Raw genomic sequence first — 21,896 nt, 5'->3', positions numbered from 1 at the left:
ATCTGTCAAAGCTGTCACTGCCATTGTTGAGGCCTTGTGTGTCGCTGTTCACTTGGTCCCCAGGCCTACACCCTCATGGGCAGCATGCTCTCCACAGCGTCCCATCGCAGCATGCCTGGCCTTATGTTTTGGTTTGCGTTTCTTCAGGATCATTTCCTGGAGATGAATAGCCTTGTTAACTGATGATTCATCCCTGTCTGCAAAACACACTCCCCATGTCTTGGCCCGGTATTCAGAGGCCAGTGTAGCTGTGCTCACTCTCATTCCTCCCAGCCTGTGAGCAGGCTGTTCCTTCTGCTGAGATGATCCTTGGTCCCTTATTCTTCCAGTCTAGATCTGCAGACAAGGATTTGCCTGCCAGTGATTTCTTTGGAAAAGTGTTCCTGCAAAGAAAAATAAAGGAAATCATAAAAATTTGAGAAAGAACGGAAAAAAGCCACTCACAGTCATTGATAAGTGGGTGAGTTCTGAGGGCAGATGTGACTCAGTCCGGAGGATTCTCACTCCTGGAACTTGGGACTTGGATCTGGCATTGGAGAACACAGGGACATGGATCCACTGACTCTGACCTTCTGTGGTTAAAGGTACCGCTGATGATACTTCCTGAACATTGTCATCCTGCATCACTTACATCCCTAGACAAGTGCCTTGAGGTCTCTGTTTCAGTACAGAACAAAGTCCTTTCTTTCTGCTCAGCTCCATCTCTCCACCTTAGCTGTTCAGTTAGTCAGGCTCTCCTGCTAGAATACAGTGAGATAAGGACCATTTTGGACCTAGCACATCAGCTGGCTTGAGCTGCATCCCTGTTCCTAGCACCATCGTGTCAATCCTCTCTGCTCTTCTCTTTCTTTTTAGAATCACTCACTGTCATCTCTGGCATTCAGGCTTAGGCATAACATGGTGGCTTTATTGCCTGAATCTTCCCTTATCTCTCCGGTCCCTGAGAAGGTTGTGTGCTCTCTTCTCAGCCTAAAACAGTATTTTCTTCTCTTCTCTTCTGCTGACTTTACTCATCTTTAAATTTAGCTCATATAATATTTTTTCCAAAAGTCTTTGTGACTGCTTAAATGCAAATTAGCCTTCTCTCTCAGGCTTCTCATGGCTTTCTGCATTTTTCCCCATCATATAAGCATCAGTTTGAGGGTATCAACTGCTCTTGTGGTAGTCCATTTCCCCAGAATAGAGTATGCATGAAGGCTACAGCCTCCTCTTCTTACTCATCAATGTTATTTCAGTACCTAGGACTATTTCTGTCCTGTGAAGGCACAGTGAATATTTATTGAGTGAGCAAATCAATTATCCCACTCCTGGCTAGAGCCACAGTATTTAACAGGAAAGCTGTAGGAGCCATGGGAGAGAGCCTCGTCCCTGAGGAAAAGAGGCTGGCAGGGTTTCCAGTTGGAAGCCAGTGTACCCAAGGGCCAGAGGCAAAAACCTGCAGCGTGGTCAATGTATATGTGCCCCCTGAGAAGTGAGTTTTGATGGAGGACACAGCATGAGCATGGTTTCTCCAGGTAGGTTGGAAAAAACAATTCCCTGAGACCCACAACACTGAGCAAAAGCAAAGGGACCATGTGTTTCATCGAGGAGAAGGAGCCCTCAGACAATGTGGCTGTCTGTCTTTAGGACACTGTCCGAAGTCGTTATCAGCCTATGCTGTTCCCTTTGTGAACTGGCACTTGCTTTCTTGGCCAGCTTCACTTTCTTCCACTCTTCTAGCCTGGCTCCATCATCCCCACCACTTTCCTGCCTGTTGACACCCACATACTCTGTTCCCAAGTTTGTGCCTCAGAGATCTCTGGGTTCACTCTCCAGTTCGTCTGTGCTTTTCAGCATCTGTGTCTTCTGCTGAGACAACAGTCCTTCCTTTCCCCACTGTGCTTTTTCTGCATTCCAGTAGCTGCAGGGATCTTCCAGAGGCCCAGGTTTGAGCATCCTCTGTCAGTTACCCCTAGCTGCTGAAGCTTCAGTATAATGACCTTTGCCAAGCATGCATCAACTGAGGTGACATCGAACGTTTAAGTTCACAGATGAGCTATACAGAAGTAGGACTGGTCCTTTTCCTCTCTTTACTCAGTGCTGTCTATCCCAGAGAATACCCGCAGTGCCTGATGGATAATTGCTGCTCCAGAGTAGCTCGTGAATGAAAGCAGAGATGAGCTACATAAATGAATAAGAGATGTTGGAGCAGGGGCATGAGGCATGCCAGGAGAGTTTTCAAGAAATGGAACTGATGAGAATATGCATGAGGAACCCCAGAGAGTCTCCTACTGTGGGGGTGAGATGGGTTCAGAGCCTGGCAGATATGGGTTAACGCAGGTCTGCATTAGAATGTCTTTAGTGGACAAAAGAGTCAACTAGATTCAAGAGACATATGGCAGACACTAAGAAAAAGTGGCTAAAACCCAAGATTCATGTGTCACCTTTGGGAAGTCTCTCCTCCAGCAGGGAGGTGGAATGTGAGCTTTTACAACAAGGGACACCAAGTCTGATAATTAGGAGAAACACCAGGGGCTTCAGGACCACTGGCTACACCCTCAGAGGATGCCCAGGCCTGCAGGGCCACAAGCAGAGCTGGCGTGCACTGTGGAACAGATGAGCTTTTGAAAGATTCAAGTTTGGTTCAAAATTCACAACTCATGAGTTCCAAATGGTTCTAAATTTGGCTGAATGTATTTTCCCCTAGTCATGTGCCACCAAGCAAGACGTAGTAACTTCATCGAGTTAGAAAAACAAAGGGCTCTAATTGCCTCTGTGCAGAAATAAACTTGTCGAGGACAAAAGGAGCGCACTGCAAATACTACAGCAGCAGACCCTTAATTTTGTGTATTTTCCACTCAAACAGCTTTCTCTGGCATCGACAACAAAACCATTTGCTGGAAGAACACGGCCGGTTACCGGTTCACTTATAAGCAAAGTGGCACTAAGTGAGTTATCTTTCAGCTTTGTTGAACAAGCAAATTATATAGTAAATTAAATCACATTTTACTGTTCAGTTGGTATGGTATGAATTACAGGGTACACTTTGATTCAACCTTGCATCCTTTGAATATTTCATGGCCTGGATGTTCCAGTGTCAATATGGAATAATTTAGCAGAGGACTTGTGTGGGTTCTGTTTCCTTTGTTGTGTTTACAAGTTCATGGCAAGCACCCCACTAGGGACAGTATTGGCCAGGCACCAAAATGACTTGCTTTGTTTGGACAGAAGCTTTAGCTTTTGGTTAATTATTTAAATGGATGATGCTTTCATCTTTTTCTTCCTCTTCTTCTTCCTCCTCCTCCCCTCCTCCTCCTCCTCCTCCTTCTTTCTTCTCTTCCTCCTTCTGTCCTTCTCCTCCTCCTTCTTCTCCTTTTGCATTCTCCAAAAGCCTAAATAAAGTATCTACAAATATAGATGTGTTGTTGCTCCATCTAAGGAAAGAGAAAGAATGTGAGTTCCTGGAGATAACTGACTTATCTCCAGGGAAAGATGCTAGCTAGAATCCTCTGGCAGCACAGTAAAATGGAAATCTCTATAGCTTGGGTTGGACGCAGGACAGCAAAACTTGTGAAGTGAGAGGCTGAGCATGGTAATTGTTTTTAGGTCCAGTGGCTGGAAGGAATTTGTGAGTGTTTCATGAAATTATTGTTGTGCCAATCTTGGCACAAAGTAGGTACTCAGTGAACTTCATGTCTCCTTTTTTAACAAGGATTGCATCTTAATAGTGACATATTGAAAACACCAGCCTGAAGCATCTGTCTTCTTCTCCAAAAGCGAGTCTGTGTCTCACAATGACAGGAGCAGTTCAGTTGAGGTTATGATGATGAACAGGAAAAGGAGAAACAGACGATAACCATCACTCCGGGCTTGTCAGAGGGAGGCCCCACTGACACTCTATATGCATTTTCAGTGAGAGGGTCATGTGGGTCAGTCTGTATTTTGGCATTTCTGACAAATGAGTCAATGAGATCGGAGAGCTAATTTATCTGAATGGGATGTGATGATACTGCTCTGAGAAGGCTCCATGTCAGGAAGTTCTGTTACAGAAAATAAAAAACAGAAAATGGACTAGAGAATCCTCCAAATCTGCACAGGTACACCCTTAACCATGGAACTCCAGCCCTTCTTTACCTTCTAAATATTCCTTTTTTGCTGCTTATAAAGATCTTTTAAGTTCATCTCTCCATCCCAAGTTTTACAAACTACTTCTCTAGTGGCCAGCATATGCTTCTCGGATTGTTTGAAAATGAAAACATATTTCACCATCTTGGGGTTTGTCTGGTATTAACTATTGATAAGAGAAACTTGTATTTGCCAAGCTATTTTAAACTTTATTTTATTTTATTCTTAGGTATCTGAGTATTTTAAAGCAATATTCTGGACCATATTAGAATCTGGTATCAAACCAGATTTTCATGACCCTGACAAATGACTTTGGAGGTCTAAAGTTGGAAAATTCGGTTATGAGTGTCAAATCTTGTTACTGTATCCATACTTAGGTTGCTATTTTATGTTTAGCTGAATCAAATAATTTCATTTGTTGAATAAAGAATGCCTGCCAGAAGAGAGAGACCCCGTGGAATTGCTAATATCCAATCACTCTTTAATCTAAAAATCTGGAGATACCCTGTGATTTGACCTCTGATACTGTTTTGCATGGCGAGCTGCTGGCAGAGCTTTCAGTCTTGGCACGATCTTGCAAAACCTTGCACTTGTCAAAATTCACTTCAATAAAATTTCTTTCTGGGTATGTCAGAGCCATCCACCATCCCACGTTCCTATAATCCTTTCATCACTGCAAGCAGTGGGACAATGATCTCTTCTTCAGGCTCATATTTCCAGGGGCATTCACCCATCAATAAAACACCGCCTGAGTGAATTTCGAAGCTACAAATCTAATTGTCTGTCACCCTCCATTTGAAACTATTTGCTATCTTTGTAGAGCCATAGGACAAGTGCCAAAGCTCCTAGGAACTGAGGTCCTAAGTATTCTCCCAGGTCTTCGTCACACCTCGGTCTCAGCTCTCACCACACTGCTCCTCCGCTTCCCCTGTCTCTGTTCTTTCTACTTGCTATTTCTTTATCCTGGGAGGTTCCCGCCATCTCTCTTTCTTGATCTCTGTTTCTCTCATTCTAAATTAAGCCCAGGGACTTGTCTTAAACTGCACTTTGTCTGGAAAACTTACCTGAAGACTTGAACTGGGACAGAACATGCTCATGAAAGTCTCTCTGAAATGGTGAATCTTTCTGCATGACTGGCCCTTCGGGCTCTTCTGCGTTTGTCTGGGTGAATGTTCAGTGGAGGTTTGCTTCCTTATGTTAGTCCCATGAATGTTAAACCCATGTCTGATGTTTAGTCCCGCTGTCTTGCCTGGATCTCCAGCTCAGTCTTCCCTTGGAGAATGCTCTTAGACATCTGTGGAGTGAGAGAGACAGTAGAGGACAGTAGAGGACAGAGAGGAGGAGTTGCTCTTTGGTAAACTCAACAATGAGACCTATTACCCAAGTTTTCTTTATCATGAATTTTCACCACCGTAGACTTGTGATGTTGCCTTTTACTCAGGAGCTTTCAGGAGCACTTAGCAGGAACCAGGATGAAGGACAGTTATGAAACACTTCTGGAAAAGCAAGGATTCCTAAAAACCGCACTCATCCCAGTTGATGTCCCACATTCTGTTCACTCGGTGGTATACTCTGAACCCAGCTTGTTATACTCATTTCTGTAGTTTTTCCTGAGGGTGAATTCCAGGGAATTTGCAGGCCTGTTAATCCAGTAATCCTCTCTGTGACTTTTTAGACAAAGGAAAAGTGGCCTGGCCTTTGAAATATTTGCTTTTACAAGGAAATACTTTATTTCCCAGAATAGGTATTTAAAAAGTTAAAAAGGCTATTTGTCTTGTGGTGGCTGTGGTTTTCTTCTGTTTTTTTCTTGGTGTGTAAACAGTAGATGCCACAGATTCTGACCTGCATTTGCTGCCTTTCTGAGGAGCACACACTTAGCCACATTGAGCACTATTAACAACAACAAGGAAAGAACATCTGTGACTGGGAAATTTAATGTTTGTAAAATGTAGTTAGCTGTTAGCAGCCAGAAAAACATAATTAAGTGAGAATACGTACCTGGATCTTTAAAAGAAGAAAATTGACACCAAAGAGAGTAAAAGGACTCTTGAGAGAACACTGTAGGTATAAAACGGAAGAAAATTCAAGACGACGGACTATCTCTGGCTTCTCAGCGTGTTCGTATTTCTGTACCTGTTCAGGTTTTCTTATTTTTAACAAGGCATTTTCTCTTTAGTTGATTTTTTCTCCTTGAATGCAGGCTCTGTGCATGGTGCTACATGCTCAAACTGCAAGTGAATGAAGTGCTTTGCTCTAGCAGTAGGGAGATAGCATTGCACCCCAGGTGGCTTACTTCTCAGGGTTCACCTCTCCCAAAAGCAAGCGCTCCAACATTTACACTATGAGCACTCAGCACACTTTTCCTTCATTTGAATGATAATAACACTACCGATGGCTTTCATGAAGCAAGCAACTACTGTGCTCTAGGCATTTTGCAGATATTGTTATAGTAATCACAGGAATGTTTACTGGGTAGCCTTGATAGTGCCAATACTGAAATTGGCAGAATTTAACCCGTGCCTGTGAGGCATTGCAGGACTGCTGGCGAGCTGACTGTCAGTCTTACGCACATTACTAGTCCATGGTATGGCTCTTCTGGTCCTTTCCACCTGCCTCTTCTGCAAGATGGACCTGCATTGGGAAAGCAAGGTGTAATTTCCCCAGTCTTATCTGACTACTTGACTGGACTGAGACCTCAGGATATATCTTTCTGATACCAAAGCTTTTCTATGCCTTGATGCTCTTCTTCAGTCTTTAATATCTCTATTTATTAAAATCTTATTCCATAGAAGTTTCAAAAAGAAAGAGCTGTTAGAACCTTCAATCCTTGGAGGCCTCTCACAGCCAAGTAGAGGAAGGTAAGGTAACTGGAGAAGAGACTGTCCCAGGTGGCTTTGGCTTGAGAGATTGTCACGAAACAGAACGTTTAGAGCTAGAACAGTTGAAGTCCGGGACCAGCTAGGATTTCAGATTATCAGAACAGGAATTGATGGACATATAAAGATCTCATTCTGTGTGATGATCAATCAGCTGATTGAGCTAGGTTGAGTAAGAGAAGCTCAACCATGTTAGCTGAGTGGTTAGTTCACCCGAAGGCAGCTCTTCCCTTAGATGATCTAAAGGGGAGACCAGGAGGGATGCATCAGCTTCTGCTTCTCTGGAGGTGCTCTGGGCTTCTACTTCACTTTGGATGTGATTTTCTGGCTTCCAGTGCATACTCTTCAGATTGCAGCACAAGTCCTTCAGCCTTCTGGTGTGTACTCATGAGACTCCTGAGAGGGACATTCCGGAGACACTGATGTGAGCTCCAGACCTTTCTTTGACTTCCAGAATGCAGACACTCTCTGTATGCTTCCTCATCTGACTCTGTATTATAAGACAATCTGGTAAATTCAAGTGTGTGTGTGTGTGTGTGTGTGTGTGTGTGTGTGCGCGTATGTGTGACACTGTGTCTGTTTCTCTAGTAAAATCTGACTGAGGCTTCCAGTGTGGAATGCTGAAAAAGTCTAAATGGTGTCCTTAATGTCATCAGAAGGCTTTGCAACATCTCCACTGGGACTAACAGTTGATCTATACCTGAGCATTTGTCAAACTCCAGGAAAGGCAGTTGTCTCTTCCTCATGGAAATCTTCACCGTAAATATTATTAACACTCACAGAATGAGAGCCTGTATTCATTATTCCCAACCTTAGTCTGCCTGGCAACTTTGAGAAATAAGAGTGCTAGGAATTAATGGAGCTTGGCACTGCTGCCTGCATCATTGTGAGGGACAGACTGAAGAAAAAGTAGAGACTGCAAAGTGAGAGACAAGCTGGCTAACGATATTTTATTTCAAGATTTTGAGAAAGAGCAGCAGCTACTCATTCATTCAGTCAGTCAGTCAACATTGTTCCTTTGAATACTGTGAGCCTGGTGTTATGCCTCCTGCACCAATTTACCCTTTGGCTTCAAGAGTGGACTGAGGGACACCGGAATTTAATGAACAATTACCAAGCAGAGTGGCCATTACTCAGACAGAGCCAGTGCTTTTGGAGCACTGACCATATGGATAGCTTTATATATTATATTAGACAAAGTTTAACAAATGACTTCAGAAGCTGTAAAGAAGATGACTTTTCTTTGTATAAAATGGAAAACAACAAAGACATCAAGCCAGATAATATATACACAACCATAAGCAGTGAGTAAATCAAGTGCCAACACTTGTGTGTGTGTCACTAATATGTATGTGTGTATACAAGTATAACATATAAATATAAATGAAGCAACACATGTATATGTAGAGGAGGGTAAGCGTGACTGTGTGTGTGTGCTGATATCTTAGCATATTTCCCACTGGCAGTTTCGGAAACATAACTCTGACTGACTTGTCCAATAAGGAAGTTTAACGTTGCATGCAAGAAGTTTAGAAGCTGAGAAAAATCCCAGCTTTGGAATTGCATCAGAGAGAATATCATCAGAAAACTCAGTTTTCTGCTTTTACATCTGCATTGGTTTTCTCTCCTCACAGTTGTTAGAGAGTTTCCATGTCAGTTCTCCAGGAAAATGAGCAGAATTTTCCATATTTGATTCCTAAGATTGCCATGAGGTGAAGCAAGAACCATGTGACCACCAAATGAAATAACTACCACCGCACAGTTCTGGAGGTGAAAGGCACGAAATCGAGTGCGGCAGGAGTGTGGTGTTTTCTGAAACCCGTAAGGAACATTCTCTTGAATGTCCAAGGGTTTTGCTAGCAGTTGGAGGTGTCCCTGGGCTGCTGCTGTGTGCCTTCAGTGTCTGTGTTCATTGTCTGATGCTATTCTCCCTATGGTCTGTGTTTCTTCACAGGGTCATCCTCTTATAAGGTTTTCAGTCCTGCTGAAAGTCCAGGAAGACTTGATTTGATGTTTGTAAAGACCTTTACTTCAAAAGCATAGTCACATTATAAAGTACTGGGGTGTAGAATTTCTGTATATTTTGTTTTTGAGGGGATGCAATTCAACTCATAGGAGTTTCCTGAAAAACAACAACAACAACAACAACAACAACAAAAAAAAAAAAAACTCAAAGTTTTCTTTTTGGTTTGATTGGCTGATCTTAGGCCATACTGCTAAGCCAGAAATATGATGCATAGATTGGTTTACACTGATTGAGTACCATCTCCAGAACTGAGAGTGAGCTGTGCCTTTGAATAAAATAAGACTGTTACAATTCTACAATAAAGGAGCAGGAAAAAGGGAGTGAATAGACAATTGGTTTATTATAATGCCCAAACAAGCATGAGTGTAATAAAGTATAACTTGTCCAGTTATATTAAAGAGATTTTTAGAAAGCCAATCAAAGTCATTAGGAATAAAAGAAATTGACAATTTTTGAGTATTATGAAGTTCTATTCTATCCATTTATACGTATACTACAATCTATGTTGACAAAAGCGCTATTAGATAACTGTCATTTATTCCTCTTATAGAAGACTAACTTCGGTACTTAAGAGGCAAATGGTTTATCCAAAGTCACCTGGCTGCTGATCATCCAAATAAAGATGAGAACAAATGATTAATGGCTGTCATATTCTCAGGTGTGTGGTTCTCTTTGTACATTTCTGTGATGCCTAGAAGAGCAATGAAAGGAATATTTGAATTTTCAATCATTTTGTATATTATATTTGCAGCAAATTCCACATCAGTTGTCTTTGGATAATAGGAAACTGAAGTTTGAATGATCCTTATATTTTCTTGTATTTCACATGCTGGAGGAAGGTCTATAACAAAAATCATGGTATGTATTACATTTTGTTCTACTTGCAAACTAAGAAGTAAGCCTGCATAACTTCATAGAAACTGGCAGTGGACACAATATTCCTAGTCAGAGACAAAAGATAGTGTGCTACTTGCACAATATCAGTAGCCAGAATAATATTTTTATACTAGATTCTTGAAGCCTAACTTCACCCCCCCCCCACCAACTACAGGGTATGTGCTTACTAAATACACAGTATAGCATGCTGTAGAGCTAGAAAATCCTAGTTTTAGATAATACAGCTGCCAGAAAACCACTTGACCATCGCCATAGAAGGAGAAATTATCTTTTCTTCCCTGGATATTAAAACAAATATGCCCCAGGGGGAGACAGCAGCTCTCTCCCAAGGCTGTTTGTTTTTAGTAGAAAAATACTTGAATGTTTGAAACAAAAATATTGTTCATTCTTTTGCTCAAAATATGTGCAGAAATAAGAGCAACTTGTGCATAACTGTGACCCAGTGGTTTAGATTGTTCCTAGTATGATTATTTTATCTTCAATACACTTAATTTTAAGAAGATAATAAGTCAGTGGTAAGTTAATTTACTCCAAACAAGGATATTTTAACCAATAGTCCATGAAGCCTTGATTTTGCTGAGTGAACAGAAAATAATTTTTCCCAGGGCCCTTGAGATACAATTCTTTGCAAAGAAATTGCATAATATTTTTCTTTTGAATTTGTTCTTATAAAAATATGTTTATCAGCATAACACAGAATGAATTTATTGGACAGTACCTTCAGAATGTACTTAAACAGGTAAAATAAAGTCATCACAGTGAATTCCTTAGCTGTACTGGTACATACTTGAGATTTATTGCATAAATACCTGAGTGAGGAAGTCACAATTAAATCAAATTCAGTGTTTTGCTTCAGTTTGAGCTCTAATGTAACTATCCTGCATTTTATAGATGCTATCATTCGTGTGATAATTTGTTTTAGATTACTTTAGAATAAATAATGGAAGGTGTGAGTATAGAGATACATGCATACTTCACATATATGTATGCAAATTAATGTGAATTTGCACTTCTGTGGCTGTTAAATTTTATTTGAAGGACTGAATTAGAAACCAGCCGCCTATGTTGGCTTTTGCAAAATGCTTCAGATACTATCCATGTGTAAAAAGAGAAAGTGCTCTTTGGTCTAAGACCTGTTAGAAGTAAGTTTTCTTTAGTGAAATGAGAGATGCTCATGCTAGGAGGCAGGAGAGGGAGCATGAAAAACTGCAGCATCTCTGCATGAATGAAAAGTGACCAGGAGGCCACTCCACAGCCACTTGCCCTCAGAGCATCGCTGTCTACATCTCCTTCCTGTGACCCTTAATATAGGAGATTTACGTTGATTGATCCGACTTGAAATCTGGCTTTATCTCCTGTTACATTACAACTACATCAAACTTAAAACCTCAGTATTATCTTTTTTTAGGACATCTCATAAGAAGAGTTGGAGTCACTTTTGGGCCTTGCTAATGAGTCTTTTTCTTTTTAACATTTAGAAGAATTTGGCCGAGATGTGTTTCTATGGTCCATATTGTCTTCTTGTTAAGTTGTTTAAGAGATGAGTAACTCCTCCTCCTGTCTCTTACTGCAGGAGATGATCTTAATGTTTATCAGGAGAGCATCATGATGATGGGTAGGCATTTTCTGAAACGTATCTCTCTGAAACCTCCCTAAGCATTCACATGACACCCATTAAAGTCTTCTCCCATGACACAGATTCAGAGTTTGCAGACTTCTGAAGCAGAGGGAAGTGACAGTCTTCACAGTCAAGCTTGTAAAATATTCTAATGCCCACATTCTGTCTTTTACACAAAAAGTAACTCCTGACCTGTTCAATGCCTGATGAGGGGAGTTCATTGGCTCACAACACTGAGGGATGAAGCTGTGAACCAAAGGGGGAAACTAAGAAAGTTTCATTGGGAATAAGAAGACTCACTCCTACTTTTCCAGGAGTGCAGTGGAGTAGGTGGCTGTGGGGGAATTTCATCAAGGGTATTTATAAGGCAAAATCACAACATGGGTCATGCTGTATTCAACCTATCAGATTACAAGTTCAGTTGCTTAGCTAACATTGATCCTCTAGGGAAATGAGTCACATGGCAAGGGTCCATGGGAAGAAGAAAAGAATTCTTGCAAAGGATTGGGCGTAAGGTTCTGGATACTCTGGTCACTTCTATGGATCTGACGCTTGCCTGGGATCACTAGACCTGGCAGTGTTGATTGGAGAATAATCCTAAATTCCTGTTTATCTCTAGGAAAGATTTAAGGTTTGGCTGTGGCAGCTCCCTCTTGAAGCCAGGCGTTCCTCAGCTTTGCCTCCAGTCACAGGCTTGGTGCATCTCATCTCTCTGCACTGGCTCCTTCAAGCACTCCATCCTTTTTTGGCTTTCTATTAAGTTCTACCTAACTTAGCTGTCTATGATATTCCCAGGGAACAAAATGTAGCTTCCTCTTTTGTCTTCATTAGAGTTCCTTCTTTCCTTTGGGTTATTTGTCTTTCCTTTCTGATAATTACATGTTCAGTTACAGTCCACCCCAATCCTTAAAGCATCCGTCATGTGCCAGGTTAATTAACTAAATCCATGAAGTGCATTTGAGACACACATGCCTACACACACAGGAAAAAGGGCAACACACAGAAAGAGACAGACAGAATATAATGACACAGAGAAAAAAACAATATTTACTCAAAAGTTTATTATCTTTTGTCTATAACATAGTCAGGATTATCGTTTTTTTCTGGTAGAGAACAACATTTTTCTTGTCTTGAGAGAGCAATTCTCCCTCTACATCTGATGTTGTTCTGATATTTGCATAAGATCTGAAGCTGACTCATTAGATGTCAAGGCGTAGCCTATGACTGTAACATCCTTGCTAGTTGAAGTGTTCTGAATCACTTTCCAGTTTAATACCTAAGCTCAGCACACAATTGCTGGGGCGAGACAGAAGATAGCAAGGTTTTAAAACAGAAACAGAACCCACTTTCCTATGCCCCCCCAGGGCAGAGTGTCCTCCGCAGAGCCTCCCACCTCCAGGTCCCTGAGGCCCCATGACCTAGTTTGCAGCTGCAGTCCTGCTGGTGTCTCCAGAGTCCCCATCTGCCCCTTGGAGCCCTCATTTCCTCTCGCAGGCTTCACTTGGCTGCTGGGCATTGAAGCTGAGATGCAGGGGAAGGAAGCAAACATGGGAGGGGCTGGCAGCAGTGGGGGCAGTGGAGAAGAGGCAGGAGCAGCTCTACTTCAACAGTTCCCTGAAATATGAGGTCAAATGAGTGATTGGAATTTTCTGGAATAGATGCCATGCCTATAAATTTCAGTCTGCTTCTGCATTTGTGAAATAAAGGAGATTTGTACATTAGTTCATCACACCAATATTAATCAAGCACTCAGATGCCAGACATTATGTTTATTTAAATGCAAGAGATTTATGTGGGATACAGACTTGAAAGACCTCATCATGCTATTTTTGGCTTCTGGCACCTGAGAAATATTTGATTCTTTGCCCTCACTTGAAATTTACAATCAACAATAAAATACATTGAAAGAGATAAAAAGAAGAAAAAATCCTTTTAATAAAAGGAAGTAAAATCTCCACTAATACAATAATTAAAACGAATATGTGTCAAACATGGTGACATTGGACATGTTGCCATATGCTATTACCTCCTCCAGGTCTCTACTGATACCTCTAGAATAAATGACATCAACCCGAAAGGCTCATTAGGCGATCCTTAGACAAGATCAGTGAGATCCAGAAATACCAGGAGATGCAAATGGAGATTGTTGGTGAAGCCAAAATCTCATTGTATGGATCTGCTTTGCTTTTAAGGACATGGAGGAGTCTTACTTCCTACATGGATCACCTGATGGTATATGAAAAAAATCTTTGAGGTGAGAATCATTTTACACATCTAAATACTTAGAAAGTTAAGAAATTATAAAAAAGGTTGTACACATTCCATAACACCTAAAATATATACAATTTCTCACTTAAAAAAATAAAATTTACCGACTCCTATATGAGTGAGCCAAAGCATAGTAAAGGAAGAATTCAGGGCTAAACAGAGGGTGAACTGAGCAACAAGAAATCCCAACACATAAATGCTAACTGAATGATTTTTATTGGAAGAATGAACATGCGTAGAAATATAATCAAACAAACTTTAGAAAATTACAGAAAATGAAGTGGGAAATAACAACGTTATTAGAAAATAGCAATGTTAAATATTAGTGGCAATGTGATAGACCTGGAAGTTAACCAAAAATTAACATATAAAATTATGATGACATATAATATTACACAGTATCAATATATTATTGATTTATTTAATTCTTACTACAACCCTGAGAAGTGGATTGTATTTTCTTCATTTTATGGTACTTCAGTAGATCTAATATGATGATAGATTCTACTCTGATTCTCACTGTGGACCTTCACAGGAAAAATATCAAAAATAAACATACAGTAGAAATAACAAAACCATTCATAAAATAAAGATTTACATCTTCAAATTGAAAGGAACTCTTATTCCCCAAGTCGCACTAAAGGATGGAAGGTGAAATGGAAAATCAAGTCGCCTGTGATGGGGTGTCATCTAGCTGAGCTCACACTTAATACTCTAAGGGGAGAACTTGGTGCAATGTGGACAGAAAAGGAGGGAAGAAAAAAGTGATCCTGTAGTTAAGCCCCAAGGAAATGATGGTCTCAATGATGAATTCAAGGGCATAGAAATAGCTAGACTCTCGGGAAAGTACCTGATGATAACATTTGAGGAAGGGGAAGACCATCCCAAGGAAATTTGAAAACAGGACAGCATAGTCTATGGCTGATAGAAAGACTAAGTGTGTAAGTATAAAAGCTACACAAACAAAGTGATAACTTATACTGCGGCATGGAAATACTTTAACACTTAACAGTGGAAATACAATTAAGAGAATTCAGGAGATTTTTTATACTCTTAAGAGTCAGGAGAAAATTGAAGTTCAGACACAATAAAATACGACATTAGTTAGCTGGTGTCTATACCACAGTGTAGTGATATATACCAGGTGACTTAGAGGATAGAAATTTGTTTTATTTTTGATTAAAATATAATAGTCATACATGGGTAGTTTGGTAAAATTATTTTTCTTTATTCTTATTTACCTAATTAGATGGGGAAAGGTGGTTGCAATGACATTAATTAGTTTTCAATAAATGTTCACTAACTGTCAGGAAGGTTATTGGAGCAATTCTCTGACTTTCATCTCTACTATTTTTTCTTGAATTGTTATTTTCCAAGTAATATAACACTGCAGTGGAAGCAGTGTAGCCATGAAGGAACAATGAGAGCATGCTAAGTAGTATACAAAGAGTAAGCACTGCTCACTGAGAGAGCAAAAACAAAGAAATCATAGTTTTCCCTTGGAAAATCATCATGTAGGTTTCCCAAAGTAAATTTAGTTTGAGTTGTAAGGGGTAAGCCCTGTTCTCAGAGAGAAAGAGCAAGGAAGTGTGGACTAAAGGATGTCACTTTCTTGCAAAGGGATTTAAAGGTCATGGTTTTTAGGATGTGAGTGGCTTGTTATATATGTTCTGAAATACGCGAGGAGATGAGATTTTATAGTTTTGTATGCGCTATCCTAAAAATCTGGATGGCAGGTGTTCCTGAAAGGGATCTGATAAGAAGGTTTTAAAAATAAATGTGCTAGGTATTTTTTTCTTTCCATAAAGAATCGCATAGTAAATATTTCAAGCTTTCTATCACAACTACTTACCTTGTCAGCAGGCAAGCAGCTATAGGCAGTGCTCAGTGAATGGGCATGACTTTGTTTAGTAAGAGTCAGAAAACTATATTTACCAGAAAAAAAGATGAGAGCACATTTGTGTCTGTACCGTTGTTTGTCAAGCAATATTTTAAAGTAAAGCAGTGTTATTTCCAGCTTTGTGTTTTGAATTAATCATTCTGAATCTCAGAACAAGGTAGATTCCAGAAGAAACTAAAAATTCCCAAAGTAGAAGTTGGCAGGACTGCAATCATGCTCCTGCTGAAATTCTAGGCCTAGTGCATTTCCATTTTAAACGTGTTTGTCTCTTCTGCTGGAGTCTGGGGTATTTCAGGTCAGGGAATGTTTCACATTCAGTGTTTTGTTTCTAGTGTGCTCTTATTTGGAGCCTTGTACTTGAAAGATGCTCATGAATATTTATATATTTAATGAATGAATAACTGAATGAGTAAATTGGTTACTGATTGGGAAAATGGAGAGAAGCAAGATTGTTTAAAAAAAAGCTATTTTCTAAACTTCAGTTTTTCCTGTAACACCTTTTCCATTTTAGTCATTTCAAAGTAGTTCTTATATCCATCTATGTCATACTTGTACTTAAATTATTCTGTGTTAAGCAATTCTAGTCTACTTAAGTTTTAAAAATTAAAATACTGCTTCAAAGATGATTTTAATACTACAGTACCTATAAAACCAGATTTATTTGCCATATTTTAAAAATAAAAACATAAACATAATTATAAAAATTAAAGTAGTCCATACCCACCTACATTTGTCTTCTGTATTGGTATCTCAAAATATGGATTGAACACAATAGTTCTGTTTCATAGACTGAAAATGTTGAGCCAAGGATGCTCCATGGCTGATTGAAGAGCTGAGCCTGGACCACATGCTTCCTGAATTTCCCACACCCGATCTGCTGAATCAACCAAACTGCAATGCATGAAATAGAAAACACACCATTCAAAAAGAAGTGGGGCTTAATCAGAAGAGAGTGATTATAGAATTTTTTATTGTCTCTAGGAATGATTTCTAGTTCTGTCAGTATGGCTACGTTAGTTTCCTCTGGCTGGTCTACTCTTGTAGGCAATATGACAAAGACCCTTCATTTCTGGGGGCACCCACATCGGTGTTTGGATTTCTCTCTACTGGCAACCAGGGTTGCAGCAGATGCCTCAAATGTAGCTCAACTTAGACATTTTCTAACCGAACATCATGTCAGATCCCAGTGACTGAGGGCGAGGTCCTATGAGACTGTCCCCCACTTGAGATACAATCTTTCTCACTTACAGCAATCTTTCTCATCATGTTGAATTCATTAGGACAAACTCAAGGTACCAGTGTACCCTCTTTTCTGAACACCTTTCCCATGATCACACCTGCCAAGTCCCTGTACTGCATGAGGTAACTATTGGTGCCTTCTGGAAGTAAAGCTTGGATGAGTTGGAGCAGGAAGCACTAGCTAGCCTGTGTATGTGAGCCACCAAATCTTGCTCTCTCATTACAGTGCATTGACAAGTGCACGTTCTCCTCTATGTTCCAAAAGAACTTGTGTAAAATTTGTATTATTTCTCAAAATGTTTAATGCAATTGTCAACAGATCTTTGTGTATGGATACTAATTTTCCATTTCCTTAATATACTTTTTATTTCTTCTTTGAATCATTTTGGTAGATAGAGTCTCTCAAGGATTTATTTTATCTGAAACACTGACATTATTGATTTAAAAATTTTCATGATATTTCCTTATTATTCTTAAGAGCCATAAAATATCTAGTGACATCCATTCATAAATTATTGGTATCCCTCATTGTGTGCTTTGCTTTGTATTTCCTTGATAAGTATATCTATGAGTTCATCAATATTATTATTATTATTTTGTCTTTTTCAGACAGGGTTTCACTACGCAGTTCAGGCTGATCTTGAACTCACAGCAATCCTCCTGTCTCAGCCTTCCAAGTGCTGGGATTATAGGCATGTGCCACCACACCCAGTTTCGATCAATGTTCATGATCTATTGCTTTTGCTGATTTTCTCAATTAATTTCTGCTTTCAGTTTTGTTTTCTCTCCTGTCTCAGTCCCTTAACTTGCATTTGCTGATCAGCTATGGGCATCTGCCAACAAAGACAGCTGATTTTAATCCTTTTCTTCTAATATGTTTTGTTCACCTACAGCTACAACTTTCCCTCTCTGTACTCCCTTGACTGCTTTTCAGACACCTTGTTCTAAGGTCATGTTGTTTTAGCCTCTATGTTGTTGATGGCTGGAATTTCTCAGACCAGAATCAGGGATCAGTTACCTTTGACACACTTCACAGTTCTACAGCTTCTCTCAGTTCCTCCATGTGATTGACCTTGGTATCTGCTTTCTACAAAGTCCTCTTAGTGACTGCTTCTCTGTGGGACAACCATGTACAGCCTATGCAACTGGCCTCATGAACTCCATACTCTACTTGGGCTTTCTAGTCATTTTCTGGCATCCTGGAACATGTGCCTGCTTGCTTCAAAGTCATGAATTATACTCCCCATGGGCAAGCTCCTTGGATAACATCCTGGACCAATAAGCACGGAGGTCCAGCTGTCTGCCTCTCCCTGCTGGCCTGCATTCCCTGATTTCTGTGTGCATGACTTGTAAGTCATAAAATGTAATTTCTATTTTTGTATCTGCTAATCATTGGAAGGGTGCTCTTTATTTTAAAGACTGTAAATTAGCACAATGAGTGTGGTGGACAAGATGGAGATTGCCTGTCATGATTAGCACAGGTTGTCTTTGGGCTGCTAAGGTTTCCTGACCTCCTTCCTGGTGGGATCAAGGTGAAGCAACATTGTTTTCTGCAATTCAAATGTGCGACACTGTGCTTCTTTGTCACATGGGCAGAGGACTGATGGCTGTCCACCTTAAATTGTCACTGCATAAAGATATTTAAAGAACTTCCAATGCTGCCCACTTTATCCAAAAGGGGGTTCACAGTCTTGCCTAAGAGCAGGTGTGTCGTTGAAACCCTGTCAGGGAAGATGTGCACATATGTACCCTCATCCTCCTCAGAGACATCCTCAATCCTTTTTCCTCACAGTGGTGCCTTTGTATTGATTATTCATTTTGTATCCAGCACTGCGACAGAGGGAGCTACGAGGGCCTCAGGGCAGTGCCCAGGTCCATGCTGACAATGTGCTAAGAAGCTTTGGCTCTTCTGATGCAGTGCCGCTGAGGACCACAAGGGGATGTCTTCCCCACTCAGACTGATCACACCTCCTACTGGTGCAGAGGCTGTTGCTTAGAGGTCTTTGCCCCTGCGTGAACCCGGCTGGACAGTGCTGGTCTTGGGACCGTGCAGAAACAGATTAATCACACAGAAGCCCCTGCGCTTGTTTCTGTCCCCTTCGAGACCCACTGGAACCTGGAAAGGGAAGCAGCACCTAGCAGGCCAGAAAGCAGGGGCCTCTCTGCATCCATTCCTGTATCCATTCCTGTAACTATCCCTAAGTGGCAGCAAACAGGGTGCTTAGTCCCTCCAGGACCCTGAGAGGTAAACACCCACAGACAAAGGAACAAAACACAGATTTTAGCTACCTAGAAATGCAAGCCATTCTGAAAGGCTTTCTTTAAACAAACAAAAAGAAAATTCATTAAAAGACTGATTATCTTATCATGGCACTGCCATGGAGTTAGTGAGCCCATCTCCTGGCGGCCCTAAGACCCTTTTCCCTCTCACTTTCACCCCAAGATGAAACTAAGAACCTTAAGACTTCAGGTAGCTAAAAGTCAAAAACTGCAAAAGAAACAGACTGCTGCTTTAGGTAACTATAAATCCAAGTAGTAATAATAATAATAATAACAGCAACAAACAAACATAACATAATGCCAGCCTTAGATTGTTTACTGATTTATGAACAAACCCTTAGATACAAGGAAAAGTAAAACATATAAATGATATGTTTATAACAATTTAATGTTAATATATAATGAATGAATAAGTTGTCTGTATATCATAGGCAACAAAATGAAAATAAAGCCCTTAATTTGATTCAATATCAAGTTTATGTATTAATGTCTACAATGAAGGTTTTATATAACCAAAGAGCTCTAATTTAGTTTTGCAACACAGGTTCTAACTGGCTAAAATGCATTAACTGACAAAAATTTTGACTAACTGGAAAGTCCAGGAGATTCACAGAAGGCACAATGACAGTAGTCTGTAGGCTATCGTACAGGAGGTGACAGAGCTTAGGGGGATGATTTTCACTTCTATCCCTTATTCAGTTTGTCCCTAATAAAGAAGGGGACCCAGGAGTGGTACACTTGACAAATTTTCAGTCATCTTAGCACTGGATGCCTGGTAACTGGTAATCTCATCTTAACCTTTGATATAAACATCCCAAAAATGGGTTCACTTCAAATCCAAAATTCAAACCCAACAAGGAAACCAAATAACACAAAGAAATGTTTAAAAAAATAAAACTCATAACCTTTGGAAGTCTCTTGTTTCACCAACACTCACTGTGTGAATCAATATATTGTATTCTAAGGTCTCCATGCAAGACTTTGGCTGGAGACTATCTATTGTCTTTATTTTCAGACTGAACCAACATATGCATTTCCTTTCCTAGAAAATACTGTTCTGAGCTCTTTAAAACAGATATTCAATATGCCTCCGTGTTCCTTTTAGACCCAAAGCAGTCCATTTATCTGAAGGATATAATTGCATCTTCCAATAGCTCCTTCTTAAATTCCAGAAGAACAAGTTGTGACAGTTAAGCTTACCTACATCCACTTGAATGACTTTGTAGCTGACCAGGGGATTACTGAAGAACACTGGGTGTGTCTGCGTAGGCCGTGGGGGGTGACTTTGAGGTCTGTTCCTTGGCCCCTTCCTCTCTGGTATTGCTCTCTGCTTTGCTTCCTGGCCGCCTTGAACTACTTTGCACCACCACCCTTCTGCCATGATGCTCCTGCCTTGGAGCCCGCTGACTTAATCTCCTCCAATTGTGAAGTAAATTAAACCTCTCTTCCTTTACATTCAATAGTTGATAATGGGCCCAGAAAAAGGAAAGCTTACTAATGCAGAAAACACTCTTGGAAGTTTGCCCCAGGCCTTCAATTATTTTTTTTTAATAAACTCTTGAACTTACCTCATCTATAGAATCTCCTGGATCATTGCTTCCACCTAAATGACAAAGGATGTTGTCCACATCAACACTAGTGCCTACTCCTTTGAAAAGGCCTGTATCCCAGACAATATCACCTTGTCTCAAAATCTCATTGATGGAGATGACATCAGCACAAGCAACATCAGCTTTGGTGACAATGCCACCACTCAAGACCTTCATGTTGCAGATGACTTGCTCCCTGTGCCACCGGTGACATTATCCCTTACACTAATCCTCCACCTAGCAATGCCCATGGACTTCCTCTCTTAAGACACAAATGGACACAGGACACTGTTGCTTTTCCTTCTAAATTCCCTGTCTGCTCAGCCTAGGGCTCATACACATCTTGCTCTCTACTTGGGTGCTAAGCTCATACTGCTGCACTCCAAGGGCATTCAGATCAGGTTGCTAAAGTTAATGGAGACCTCTGCTTTCTCAGTCAGGCCCTTGGGCCTCTGGGGAAAGGACCAACACCTCCCTGAGTTTTCCTGACTCCTCTCCAGGTTTCCACTCCAGTATCTTGTCTTGTATTTGCAAACATAAGTTCTGGAAACACTCTTTTGCCTAAGTCAGTAGAACTTCATTGTTGAAAGACAACTGCCTTCTGTTTAGAGAGTGAGGCTGGGGCCTCAGGAGTGGGTTATGGTAAAATCTGACAATTTTTCCTTGCCTTGGCATCCACCTTGTACATAAGTTGGATTTTCTCATACCCCAAATGGGGCCCAGATAATTTCATATCTCTGCCTCCTCTGAGTTACTCACTTTGCTGATCCCAATATCTCTGCCTTAGTGGAATTCCCCCTTGTGGTCTGCTCCCTGTGGGAGAGCTACCTGCAGTTTACCTCAACCCTAGTGCCTGCTTACACCACAGGAAACCTGTTTAGATGACACAGTGGACTCAAGGCACCCCACTCTCTCCATGTCACATGTGTATACCCAAGACCTTTAAATAAAAAATAAACAAATCCATATCCCGTAATTGTTGAAGGGGTTCCCTACATCTTAACAATGTTGAATTAAAACAACGTCTGTCCACTGTGCTCTCAGTACACTGCATTTCCTTAGTAATTAACTTAATTTTAAAAGTAGCCAACTGTACCCA

General features: G+C 40.5%; 1 long non-coding RNA gene across 4 annotated transcripts in view; it reads left to right on the top strand.

Moving 5' to 3' along the window:
- The first annotated feature begins 264 nt into the window (after positions 1–264).
- Positions 265–21,896, top strand: part of LOC134471399 (uncharacterized) — a 52,922-nt gene continuing 31,290 nt past the window's right edge. For 2 of the 4 annotated variants that reach the window (XR_010040859.1, XR_010040858.1), the window contains exons 1-4: positions 265–584; positions 2,846–2,927; positions 9,557–9,664; positions 9,758–9,864. This is a non-coding gene — a long non-coding RNA (uncharacterized LOC134471399). Of the gene's footprint in view, positions 585–2,845; positions 2,928–9,556; positions 9,665–9,757; positions 9,865–13,713; positions 13,776–16,477; positions 17,355–21,896 lie in introns of those variants that run through there. The other 2 variants (XR_010040857.1, XR_010040860.1) reach the window with 2 other exon arrangements.

This window comes from Cavia porcellus, unplaced genomic scaffold (assembly GCF_034190915.1).
Source record: "Cavia porcellus strain 051 isolate PalLab524CR breed Dunkin Hartley unplaced genomic scaffold, mCavPor4.1 scaffold_18, whole genome shotgun sequence".
NCBI classification, from domain to species: Eukaryota; Metazoa; Chordata; class Mammalia; order Rodentia; family Caviidae; genus Cavia; species Cavia porcellus.
This window is presented reverse-complemented; position numbering and strand designations above follow the sequence as displayed.